At 45.2% G+C, this 13,362-nt stretch overlaps 1 long non-coding RNA gene across 1 annotated transcript; it reads left to right on the forward strand.

Moving 5' to 3' along the window:
- Positions 1-3,264: 3,264 nt before the first annotated feature.
- LOC140698518 (uncharacterized) lies at positions 3,265-10,907 on the forward strand. The gene is made up of 3 exons (XR_012076329.1): positions 3,265-3,664; positions 9,574-9,765; positions 10,644-10,907. It is a non-coding gene; the product is annotated as an uncharacterized lncRNA (long non-coding RNA).
- The last annotated feature ends 2,455 nt before the right edge of the window (positions 10,908-13,362 follow it).

Raw genomic sequence — 13,362 nt, forward strand, 5'->3', positions numbered from 1 at the left:
TGTAGTTTTTTAGAATCTACATATAAATGAAATCATATGATACTTGTCTTTCTCTGTCTGACTTCTTACTTCACTTAATATGATAATCTCTAGGTCCATCCATGTTGTTGCAAATGGCATTATTTCATTCTTTTTTACGGCTGAGTAATACTCCATTATATATGTGTATAACATATATATATAACATATATCATATATGCCACATATATAATATATATAATATACATATATACACATACACACCACATCTTCTTTATCCAGTCATCTGTGTTTGTTTCCATGTCTTGGCTATAAATAGTGTTGCTATGACTATTGGGGTACATGGGGTACATATGTCTTTTTGAATTAGAGTTTCCTTCAGATATATGCCCAGGAGTGGAATTGCTGGATCATATGGTAGTTCTATTGTTAGTTTTCTAAGATACCTACATACTGTCCTCCATAGTGGCTGCACCAATTTACATTCCCATCAACTAGATCAACTTTTTATAGGTTCATTGCCTTCGCTCTCCGAACCCTGGAAACCATATTCCCTAAGGGATGAGGGTTACAGAAAAAAACCTTCAACTTCTAGGTTGTTCTGTGTGTTCTCTGTGTGCTTATCTCCTACCTTTTCAGTTCACACTACCTTTTCCCAGGTCCAGCACAGTAGTAGCAGTGACGGGGGGTTGGTAGGGTGGGATGAGGTCTGGGTAATGGACACGAGTGGAGCAAAGAGCAGAGGTGGATGGTCCGGGAAGGGGGAGCCTCACCCTCTGTTGGGGGCTTGCTGCCGCACCTGCTCCACATTTCCCAGAGTGCCTGGACCAGGAGATGCAGCAGGCAAGGACTTCCATTTCTGAACAGATGAAGGATGAATTTCACACCCTATTTAGCTTTCATGGGCTTGCCATCTTTGCACCTGAGTAGCTGTTGATGACCCCTTTTCCCTGCCTTTCTCACTTACTGTCTGTTCAGCACCCCTCCCCCTCTCCTCAGCTACCGCAGCCAGAGGGTTGGGGCAGGAGCCGAGGTGGGTGGGCTCTGCTCCTCCTCTGGTGTGCTGGCACCTCCCCAGCCTGGGCAGAAGGGGGAAGCCTTAGGCAGCTCACAGATTGGGAAAGGATGAAGTGAGGGAGGACGTCAGGACTGGGATTCGCAGGGTGGAGGGACTTGGGTGGGCTCATCTGAATGGCACTGGGAAAACTCTCCTGGAGAGGACTTACTCTGTGTGAGGTACACCCCCAGCGCCCACGTCCAGCCCTCACGGAGGCGAGGCCCCCCATCTCTCCACCACAGACATGACTGCATACTCACCCCAGGCCGGGCCGCCGAGAAAGACTTTCTTTTCCAAGTTCCCAGCTCCTCCAGTGCCCTGTGTAAAGTGTTAACAAGGTCCTTGCAGTATTTTCCACGTGGGAGCCGACCCTCCCTCCCTCTCAAAGGTCACCAAAGCTGGGCTTGAAGCTGGTGAAGTGCCAAGGAGCTCTGCTCCGAGGGGCTGTGGTTGCTATACACCAACTCATCTCATTTGAAACAAAGTGTTTCCAGCCTCTTGGCAGCCAGCTGTTTCTGTGTCCGAGGAAGCCTGCTGGCCATGTGCCTCCTGGTGGGCTTCTCTGCAGGGCCCTGAGAGTGAGCAGTCCTTCATATTTTGCACTGTCAGTGCCTCATTTGCCTCTCCAAATTCCAGCCTTCCTCCTTTCGGAACCGAAGGCCCCATGCAGCCAGACCACCAGCTGGGCCCCTAGAAGCCTCATGGGGCAGAGGGGAGACCCCACCATGGGGTGGCTCTGCTCCAGCTGGGGGACGGCTGCCACATGGGAAGGTGATGGGTGGATAGCTCATTTGCTTTGGTTCGGGGTTGCATGAGGTCATTGTGACCAGGGCTGGATGACGTCTCCAAGCTCTGGCCACTGGTTCATTTCCTCCCCAAATCTCAAAAGAGCAAGGCATTGGCCAGGGAAGAGCCTAGAGGACTTGGGAGACAGGGGCTGTGAGTTTGGGTTTTGCCTTGAAAAGGAAATGGCTTGTGCTTTGTGCCTTGGGGCCCTGACCAGTTGACTACGGGCAGCTCAAGTCTTTCTCCTCACTCTCTCCAGCAAGGCTTCCTAACCTGGGGTCACTGAATGTTGCATGGGCTTTGGGAATCCTGTGAACACCTGAATTGGCATGTAATGTGTGTGTGTGTGTGTGCATTTTCCTGGGAGGAGGCCTGCAGCTTTCATCAGATTCTCAAAGAGGTCAGTGGTCCCGAAAGGGTTAAAGAAACACTGTTTGTCCATTGAAGCAGGAAGTTGTTCTAGGGAAGTTCTTCTGGGAAGGTCCTTATCTAAGGACCGAGCTTTGTGTTGGAGATGAGTGGAAATAAGGGACAGGAGCTGGGGGACTTGTTAGAGCCACCTGGCCTGTATCCCTGGGCCTCAGAACTCTCACTGTGGGGTGTATGAAAGTTCCTGTAACACTCACCTTTCCCTAAATGTTTATTATTTTTACCCTTTATCTCTTTGTTACTAAAAGAAAACAAAGTAAGAAACATCGACTTACTTCAAGAGAATGAGAAGACAAGCCACAGACTAAAGGACAAATATTTGCAAAAGACATATTTGATAAAGGACTATTTAAAATATACTAAGAACTATTAAAACTTGACAATCAGAAAAGGACAACCTGATTAAAAAATGAGTAAAAGACCTGAACACCGAAGTAAAAGGCACCTCACCAAAGAAGATGTGAAAAGTTAATACACATACAAGGAGATGCTCCGCCTCGTACGTCACTGAGGAAATACAAATGTAAACAACAATGAGATACCACTGCATACGTATGAGCATGGCCCAAATCCAAAACACTAGCAACACCAAATGCTGGCGAGGATTTGGTGCAATAGGAACTCTCATTCATTGCTAGTGGGAATGCAAAATGGTACAGCCACTCTGGAAGACAATTTGGCAGTTTCTTACAAAACTAAATACACTCTCACCATACGATCCAGCAATCACGCTCCTTGGTATTTACCCAGAATTGTTGAAAACTTATATCAGTGCAAAAATCTGCACATGGATATTTATAGCAGTCTTATTCATAATGGCCAAAATTTGGAAGTAAACAAGATGCCCTTCAGTAGGTAAGTGGATTAGCTATCCAGACAATGGAATATTAGTCAGCACTAAAAAAGAAATGAGTTACTGAGTCATGAAGAGACATGGAGGAAACATAAATGCATATGACTAAGTGAAAGAAGCCAACCTGAAAAGGCTAAATATTATATGATTCCAACTGTATGACATCACAGAAAAGGCAAAACTATGGAGACAGTGAAAAGACCAGTGGTTGCCAGGGGTTGGGGGTGAGGAGGCATGAATAGGCAGAGCACAGAGGATTTTTAGGGCAGGAGTGAAAATACTCTGTGTTTTAGCCCACCTTGGAATTACCTGGGAGGCTTATTAAAACATCAGTTCAGAGGCCCCATCTCTGAAGTTTCTGATTCAGTAAGCCTGGGAGGATGCCAAGAACATGCATTTCTAACACGTTCCCAGGTGATGTCGATGCAGCTGGTCTAGAAACCACCCTTTGAGAACTGCTGTTCTTTACCAGATATTTCTATCTTTCAGTAACTTTCACACTCCTAGTTGAATCTCAGTCCTGCGAGGAAGAGTTACTTTCACCTCCATTTTACAGATAGGTAAGTAGAGGCTTAGAGAGGTGAGGTAACTTGCTGAAGATCATACACCCAGTGAATGATGCCAGGGCCCCTGAATTCAGTCTTCCTGACTCTGAAGACCAGCTCTCTCTTTGAGTCCCAGTCTCGCAGAGTCCTGGGGACCAGTAGAGGCCAGGGCCCCCAGGCCTATGGCAGGCTGGAGGTGAAGCCAGAGGCAGGCTGGAGCCCAGCTCGCTCTGATTGGGGCTTACTCTTTCTTGGCTGGCCTGGGGAAGGCTCCTGATTCCTGAGCGGCTTGGCACTTGCTTCCCCAGACCCCCTCCCTCCCAAGGAGCAGCTGTGAAGTTGACGAATTACACTAAACTGTGATGTCTCCTCGGGAGCCTGTTCCAGGGTGTGCGGTGGTGATGGCTGCCTGCGAAGGCGACAGGCACGTGGTCTGCAAACGAGCAAGGCTCTCGTTCCCTCGCTCAGCACAGCAGCTGCTCGGAGGCAGCGTGGGCCCTGAGCGGCCCGCCGGGGGGAGCCTGTTAGAGCCACAACACTGAAAAGCACAGCAGAAATGCTCCATTAGATCCGGTGGGGGGCCTGCTTAACAATGGGACGGGCCCCAGGGGTCCCAGCTCGGCTCAGTCCTGCCTCAGTCTCCAGCCTGGCTCCCTTTCCCCAACCCTCAGTCCTTCCCAGAGGAGTACTGAGTCCTAATAACTTGAGTGAATCTGAGTTTCAGGCTGGGGTCGGTGAGAGTGTGGCTAGGATGGTGTGGTGGGAGCCCAGGAGGGGAGCAAACATGAGGCATGTTCTCCACCCTGCCTAGGCGGGAGATGGGCGTGCTATTAGTTGCGGGTCATAACATTACTGAGGATGCAGAATGCTCTGGGCAAGAGGGCCCCCTGCTCTGCATCTTGCACTTTAGAGGGTACCACTCTGCCCTCTTCCAGCCGTAACCCTCCCTGAAGGGCAAGGAATCCTTGGCGCTTTGAGGATAGGCTTATGCAAGTCACGTGACTCCCCCCTCCCCCGCCCCGCCATGCTTCAGGTACCTGGGAACCTGCAATTCTCTGCTCAAAAGCTCCAAACCAGCTCAGCGGGTCTGCCCAAGCTTCTACCCCAACATATCTTTTTTTCTTTTTTTTTAATTTTTGGTGGGGGGCAGGTAATTAGGTTTATTTATTTACTTTTATTCAAATTTTTTTTTAAATGAAAGTACTGGGGATTGAGTCCAGGACCTCCTGAACGCTAAGCACGTGCTCTACTACTGAGCTCTACCCTCCCCCTAACCCCCGCTGCCAGCATGTCTGTTAAAGAGTGGACTGTGTCCTTGTGGGTTGTGGGCTGGATGTGCACGTGTGTATGTGTGTGTGTGAGGTCCTTCAAGGTGAGTGAGAACCCTGTGTGGGAAGAGGTGGGGAGGCAGCCTGGGGAGTAGAGGTCATCTTTCCCCATAACTCCACGTGCCGGAGCAGAACTCCAAGGAGCCTGAGAATTCTAGATTTAAACTTCCCAGGCTTATGAAGATGTATTTGTCAAGGAGAGTATATTTTATCTCGCAGTTTGTTAGTTTGATTTATGACTTTTGACTGTCCTGTTCTTGGCCCCGTAAGTGTTAGGGGTGTGCCCAAGTGAAAGTGGTGGTGAGAACAGGCCTCAAAGGCCCCCGTGAAGCAGCCAGGCCAAGCGCCATGCTTTCAGACCACCAAGCAGAGTGTCAGTGAAGGGGGCCACACTGGGCAATGCTCCGAGCCCCGGGGAAACACTCATTTGTCTTCTGGGATAAGACTGACGACCAGGGTGCTGATGAGCTGGCGGGAGCCCTGTGACCCACGGTCTTGTGAGGAAAGGGCTCTAATTTAGGCTCACCCTCTGTCACTTTTGACCACGACCTTGGCCACACCATTGACCCCAGGCTGTCTTCCTTTATAATCTGGTGCTTGTTTCTCTTCCCCTTCCTAGTTGTCCTCCCCCCGGTGGCCTCCACTCCCAGCCAGCCACAGACGAACCATGAATTGTACAGTCACTCTCAGGAGGGAACAGGTCACCAAGGGAGGAAGCCCCTTCCTCGGGGGTCCCCTACGTGGTAAAGATCCCTGCTAGACTTGGCAGGGTTAGGAGTGGTGCTGCTGGAGGCTTTACTGGGGAGGGGGGGTAGAAAGGAGAGACCACCTCTGTGATTTCCAGGTGGCCTCGCTGTTGGGAGAGAGTAGAGGACAAGGAGGGAGGGTGAGAAGTCCCTTCTTACACTTATTGGAAACCAAACATTGGTGGGAAGAGCTGACAGGCACAGAGACAGATCAGTAGAGAGAGAGGTAGGGATGATAGGGACTGAGGTCAAGATCAAGATCCAGGAAAGCCCTTGACCTGTCTCTGTGTCTATCATCTCTTTCTCTCTCATTTTTTATTTTTTAAACCAAGTGTGAGGTTTTACCATCTTTCCTGAATGCCTACTATATTCTAGGCTGTGTGCCATGCTCTGACCTTATTCAGTCCTTACGAGAACCCTTCCAGGTATTCTCCCCATTTTATAAATGAAGAAATAGACTTTCAGAGGGGAAGCAACAGACTTGAGGCCATGTAGCTCAGAAATGGTAGCGCTGGGGCCCAAGGCCACGTCATCTGACTTTGAGTTTTGTGTGTTTTTCTGCTGTTTCCACCAAGGGAAGACTACCCCAGGTGCTTTTTTTTTTTTTTTTTTTAATCAGGAAAGAGAAATGCTGCCTGGAGTGTTTGCTTATCTCTCTCCAGCAGCATTCCCAGGGGTCCTGGGTCCCGGCTTCGGGGAGCATGAGGGGCCCAGGCACTGTCTCCCTCAGACGCGGCCCATCTGCTCCCGCAGCGCCTCGCCGCCTGCTCGGCTGTCGGGAGTGCCCCGCAGTCAGGCTGCACAGGCTGGCTTTGACAACGCTGCAGAAGCTGTAAAAACAGCTGTTTGACGTTCCCTGCTGCTTTTCAAAACAAAACAGCCAGCAGAGAGGTTGACAGAAATGCAGAAAGTACCCTTGTTTTCATGTGGCTGGAGATTGTTTTACTTGGAGAACATTTTGTTTTCCCTTCTTTGCTCTCGTCCCTAATTAACGTACCTACCCAGTCTTTCCCTCTACTCTTTCTTCCCTCTCTCCACTTTTACCTTCCTTCTTCCTTCCATTGAAAAAAATCTTCCTGCTTCTGTTTCTATGACTTTTTTCCACCTACATTTTATTCTCTCCAAGGGCACTCCTTAACTCTTTCTCTTTCCTCCTTATTTTTTTATATCTTCCATGCTTTTGTGCATTAATTTGTCTCTCTACCTTTGGCACATACCATCCCAAATGTATGGTTTTATGAATTCCAGTGTTAGTTTTATGATATCCAAGGGGTCTTCAGTTAATCCAAAGTGGGGGCAGGAAATTCTAAAACAAAATGAACCAACCCCCAAACCATCATTTGATTTAGATGAATGTCAGTATGCCTGAGAGTGGGCATCCTTGTCTTGCTCCAGCTTTTAGTGGGAAGGCTTTCAACTTTTCACTGTTGAGTACTATGCTGGCTGTGGGTTTGTCGTAAATAGCTTTTATTATGTTGAGATATGTCCCCTCTATGACCCTTTTGGTAAAAAGTTTTTATCATGAATGAATGTTGAATTTTATCAAATGCTTTTTCTGCATCTATTGAGATGATCATGTGATTTTTGTCCTTCCTTTTGTTGATGTGGTGTATCACATGAATTGATTTGTGCATGTTGAACCACCCCGTGGACCGTATGCCTGAAAGCGGGCGTGAAAGCACGGGGTGTCTGGCTGAAAGTGGCAGTCTCCTCTGGCCGCTTCCATCTCTTCCACCCACAGGAGCTGGGAGAGTTGTTCTTGTTTTCAGACTTTCACTTTGGGATTGTGGCTCAGGTCTGTGCTGTGGTTCCTTCATAGTTCAAAAGCATATTCCTGTCCAACCAGATGTTTCTCGCAGAAATTTTCCTTCCTTACAGTGAGAGGAGCTCTAGGTTTCAGGGTACATGCAGACGGGAATAGGTAAATTACAGGCGCTTGGCTGAACGATCAAATGCAGTTTGACCATGCTTAGCATACAAGATGGACTTTTACATCATATGGTCAACCTCAGTCCCTGGAATCACTGGGTTCTTCTTCTGGATTCCAGATCTTCTCTCCTAGGCAGGGTATCTGCTCCCCTGGAGTCCTTTTAGGTTCCCTTGAATATTTTTTCTTTTTATCTGTGGCCTACATTAAATGCCACTAGTACCATCCCCTAACCTCCATCTCCCCTGTCACCCCTTCTCTCCTAGACTCTCTCTAGAGAGAGCTAGTCCCTTCAACTGTTGTCTTCTGGTTGCCCAGTGCATTTATTCTCTATGGTTCCTGATCTCTTGGTCTAGTTGTCTTCTCTCCTAAATGGGTGAAAAGTTTCCTTTCTCTTTCTTCTTTTTTTGTTGTCTGTTGTCTATTATCCTTCAAGCCCCTCATGATTCACCTCAGACTTGGCGTGGCTGGAGTTTCCCGTGTGTTACCACGTGCGTGTGATGACCCTGAGTCTGCAGCAAGGGAGGAATATGATTGCTACTGGAGTGGAGAACTAGTCAGATCTAGGGCCGAATGCAGGCTTTCTGTGTCTTCCTCCCTGAACTAGTACAGATATACCAGTCACAGGATGGAGAAGCTTTGAGCCTCTCCACTGATCCTTGAATGGAGGAGAAAAAGCGATGGCTGCAGGCAGAGAGAGTCTCTAAAAGAGCCCTGGGAGGGCAGAGCTATGCATTTACAGACATTTCTTCAGCCTGACCAATCTGACCAGTCTTTCCTCCTCCTTTGGGGAGAATGGACGGAAGTAGAAAGAGGATGAAGAGGGTTTCGGTGTTCCCTCCCAGGGCATAGAGTGAAATGCTTCTATGGAAATGTAAGATGTGGGCAGTAAATAGCACCTAACATTTGGTTGTTGGACCAGGAATAGAAAGGGGCTGTGCAGAGGCAATCGTGATGGCACATCCCAGTTCCCCAGAGGCTGGGAATCTTTAATGTCTTCTCCTAACATTTTCATGGTTCAGACAAGAGTAGAACTTGGGTCCTCCTAACCCATCTTTGCTCTTTCCCTTCATCTCTCACCATAAGGGTCCTCATGCATTTTGTCCACTTGTTGAAGCCCTGCCCATACCCTCTCCCAACAGTATCCCTTTGGCCACCCCTTAGGCCTAGGTGTGTCCTTGTTGGTGGCACTGTACATCCTTGGGAATATGGACCTGAGGAGGAGGCCTGTGAAGGGCAGAGAATTCCAGTGTCTAGATACCCAGAGTGTTGTCTAAAAGGGAGATCATAGACTCCTGGTGGGCATGTCTCTTAGCCCTGTGGATTCCTCATCTCACAGGAAGAAGCATAACCAGGAGGAGGAGTGAGCATCTGGGGTCTCCACACCGCAGAGCCAAGGGCAGAGGCCCTGACTGCCCAGGTTCAAGGAGTGGGACTGTGTTTACCCAATACAGACCAGATAAATTTGATTTTCCTTATACCCATCACTCTGGTTTTGCTAATTGCCTATTCCTGGAGACGTTTCTCAGGAGATGGCAAGGGCAGAACTGTAACCACAAGTGGGATTGGAGACCCAAGACCTTTCTTTTAGTTTTATCACCTTTCTGATTCTAGCCAAGAATGTGTTGTGATTCCAGAACATACTCAGCAACAATGTGTCAGGTCTATTCTGGTTTCTGCATTGATTCACAATGAATAAAAATTAAGTTGGTACTAAATTTTATGGACTCTTACAAAAAATTCCTCCTCTTAAAACTTTAACTAGATAGTGCCTGTGAGAGCCAAAGGCAGTTTTTAATTAGCATCTGACTACTGCAAAGAGAGGAACTTCCATAATTGCCCAGCAACCTCAAATTGCAACCTTCACTCACCCTGTAGCACGCCTCCAAGTTCACCTCTATGCATATTCTATTCATCTTTTAGGGCTCCCTTCAAGAATTACCTGAAGAAAGACTGCTCTGATCACTGCAGTGCAGCTCTCGTTGTCTGATCTCTCAGTTATGTGTCAAAATACGACATCCCTCACCCTCATCCCACGTTGCCTTGTGTTCGTGATGAAATCTCTGTGTATCTGCTGTGTCGTCTTACTAGGTTCTCCAGATAAACAACTTGAGGGTAGGAAAACTATCTCAAGGGGTTCTTATTAATTATGTAACTTTCCTTATACTTTAATGGGTCCCCAAGTATAAATGAAGAAATAGGAGACTGAAAGCACAAGTAGCAGTTACTCACGTAGAGTGTGGAGGGAGCCATTCCCTGGGGTGATGGTTCTCAAGCTTCCGTGGTCCTCAGGCTCACTGAGCAGCTTGTAAAAGGCACAGATGCCTGGCCATATTGACTCAGAGTCTCCCAGGGATTCTGACGCAGACCAAGATTTGAGAATAACTTTCCAGGGGCATGACTTGCAAAACCAACTCTGCAGACAGGAAATATCACACAAATTTTTAAGAAACCTGTTTTTTTTTTTTTATGGAAAAGAAGTTTCCTAATTTTGAGAAAATACATATGAAATACGTTCTGAGAACATAGACGTGCACAGGTGCACACAAATAAAAATTGTAACTAACAAAAATACTCGTAAATATCAAATGTAAAATTGGCTGTTTCATTTGAGCTGGTAGGTTTAATTCATTTATAATTAATCTCAGGTTTATTTTCAGCTCTGATCTGTTTGCATTTGACCTTCCTACCTGTCTTCCAGCTCTCTGCTGTTTCTGTAATTTTGCTAATTCGCTGTTGGATTACAGCCCTGGGGGACACACTTAGATTCCCCGGGTTAGGCTTCCTCAGTCTGTCTGTTCAGGACTTAACCTGCCTTACGCCCTCCGCCAGAGCACTTAACTTGACATACAGGGCTATCCTCACAATCTACTCCTTTCATCAGGGCTTAAGAGGCAGAATTAGGCATTTAAAATAGTCTCATAATTCCTTAAACTTATTTAAAAATCCAAAGTGTAACAAATACATGTATGGCTTATTCTATCTCCCAACAGACTCAAAATATCCTTTGGACGTTGAAGACAAGATTTGAAAGCCATCCTCTGAGGTTGAAAAAAATAGGATGAGTTTAGAATACACATAACTAATCCACTATGAGTTTGTCAATGTATTTCCAGTGAGCCTAGACCAATTTGCAAATCTCTTCAAGAAATAAGGATGTCTCCCACGTCTTCCCAAATTAAAATATGATGCAAAGAAAAGTTGTCTAACTGATTGTAACATGTTTAAAGCAATGTTGTCAAACAGAAGATTGGATACTGTCTTGAGTCCAGATACAAAGGAACCCCAAATAAGGCTTTTTCAGCACATGCACCTACTATTCTGTCTCTTTGTAGATACATTCTTAGAGTAGAGAAGGGATATACTCAAATAGAACATACGTTCCAGAGCAGGACACAATTTCTAATAGAAAATGTCAAATATGGGATCTGGCCCAGTGGGTTTTAATTCATTTATAGTTTGTCTCAGATTTCTTGTTCCTTACTAGTTTTTCCACACTTTTGTAATTATTCTGATTAACCATTGCTTTAACTTCTATTTTGAGATTGGCCTCTGAATTTCAATTTAAAAAGTCAGCCTCATAGAAACAGACAGTAGAACGGTGGTTGTCAGGGCCTGAAAGGCTGGGGAAATAGGTGGAGGTTGGTCAAAAGGGTACAGATTTCCAGTTATAAGCTGAATAAGTTGAGGAGCTAATGTACATCATGATGACTACAGTTAATCATGCTGTACTGTATACGTGAAATTTGCTGAGAGTATACTTGAAATTTGGTGAGATCTTAAGCATTTTTACCAAAACAAGGAAAACGAAAAGTAAAAAGGTAACTATGTGAGGTGATGGATGTGTTAATTAACTCAATTGTGGGAATCAGCTCACAAATGTGGACATATATTGAATCACCATGTTTTACACATTAAATATATTACAACTTAAAACAATTATTTTTATTTTTTAAAAAATTTTATTGAAGTGTAGTTGATTTACAATGTTGCATTAGTTTCTAGTGTATAGTATAGTGATTCAAGTTTACATGTATACACATTTTCTTTTTCTTTTTTTTACTTTTTCGTCAGTTTACAATGTTGTGTCAGTTTCTAGTGTGCAGCATCAGGTTTCAGTCATGCATATACGTACATATATTTGTTTTCAGATTCTTTTTCATTATAGGTTAATACAAGATATTGAATCTAGCTCCCTGTGCTATACAGAAGAAATGTTGTTTACCTAGTTTATATTTAGTCATTAGTATCTGCAAATCTTGAAATCCCAATTAACCCCTTCCCAACCCCCTTTCTACCCTGGTAACCATAAGTTTGTTTTCTATGTCCATGAGTCTGTTTATGTTATGTAAATAAGTTCATTTGTGTCTTTATTTTTTTTAGATTCCACATATGAGTCATATCGTATGGTATTTTTCTTCCTCTTTTTGGCTTACTTTACTTAGACTGATAATCTCTAGGCCCATCTATGTTGCTGCAAATGGCATTATTTTATTCTTTTTAATGGCAGAGTAGTATTCCATTGTATAAATATACCACAGCTTCTTTATCTACTCATCTGTCAATGGACATTTAGGTTGTTTCCATGTCTTGGCTACTGTAAATAGTGCTGCTGTGAACATTGGGGTGCATGTATCTTTTTGAATTAAGAGTTTCCTCCAGATACACATATTCTTTTTCATGTTCTTTTGCAATACAAGTTACCACACGCCACTGAATGTAGTTCCCTATGCTATACAGTAGGACCTTGTTGTTTATCTATTCTGTACAGAGTAGTTTATATCTGCCAATCTCAAACTCCCAATTTATCCCTCTCAATTTATCCCAGTAGCACAACTTTATTTGTTAATCACCCTCAGAAATACAGTTTTAGTATCTCTGAAGACCTTCAGCTCCCTTTGCTCTGGTTCCTTGTTCACCACGCAGGAGCTGTTGGCCAAGCCCATGTGAAATGGGATTCCTTGGAGCCTCTTGGGAAGGCAGGGTGGCCAGCTTTTACTTTCAGTTCCAGAAATGCTAACCTTTTGAGAGCTGACTATGCATCCTCAGAGCAGGGTATACAAGGAGAAGGGCCCCATTTGGAAGCAGCTGTTGGCCATACCTCAGCATAAACAGCCATCTACTGATCCCCTCCCCAGTCACCAGACAGTAAATGGTTTACGGAGACCAAGGAACTTGGAGATCTAATTAGAACAAAAGCAAAGAGGACACTGTCAGCAAGATAATTAAATGATAGCAAATATTTAATAATAAAACATATTTATTATTTTAAATCACTACTTAAAAATAATAACCATACATTGTTCTATGAATTTTACATATATTGTTTTAATTCTCAGGACAATTCTAGAAGACAGGCACTAAAATTTAGATCGTTATTATACAGATAAGGAAATGGAAGCGCAGAGTGGTTAAGCAACCTGTCAAAGGTCACACAGCTAGTAAGTAGCAGAACTGGGACTTCAGCTTGTTCTGATTCCAGGGTCTAAATTTTTGACCAGTATATTATACTATCTTCTGTATAGTGCGGAGGAGAGAAAAAGCCAACATATTCAGAGTTGTGACAGGCCTAGGGATAAACTACCCTGGATACTGAGCTTAGAATACCATGACCAATTCAGGCCCTAATAGACGCTGGGTTGATGCTGTTGGAACGCTCCCTGTCCTGGTCAGGATGGGCCCTGGAACCAAGGAGGCCTGAGGCCATGGGTG

Source organism: Vicugna pacos, chromosome 9 (assembly GCF_048564905.1).
Source record: "Vicugna pacos chromosome 9, VicPac4, whole genome shotgun sequence".
In the NCBI taxonomy this organism is placed as follows: domain Eukaryota; kingdom Metazoa; phylum Chordata; class Mammalia; order Artiodactyla; family Camelidae; genus Vicugna; species Vicugna pacos.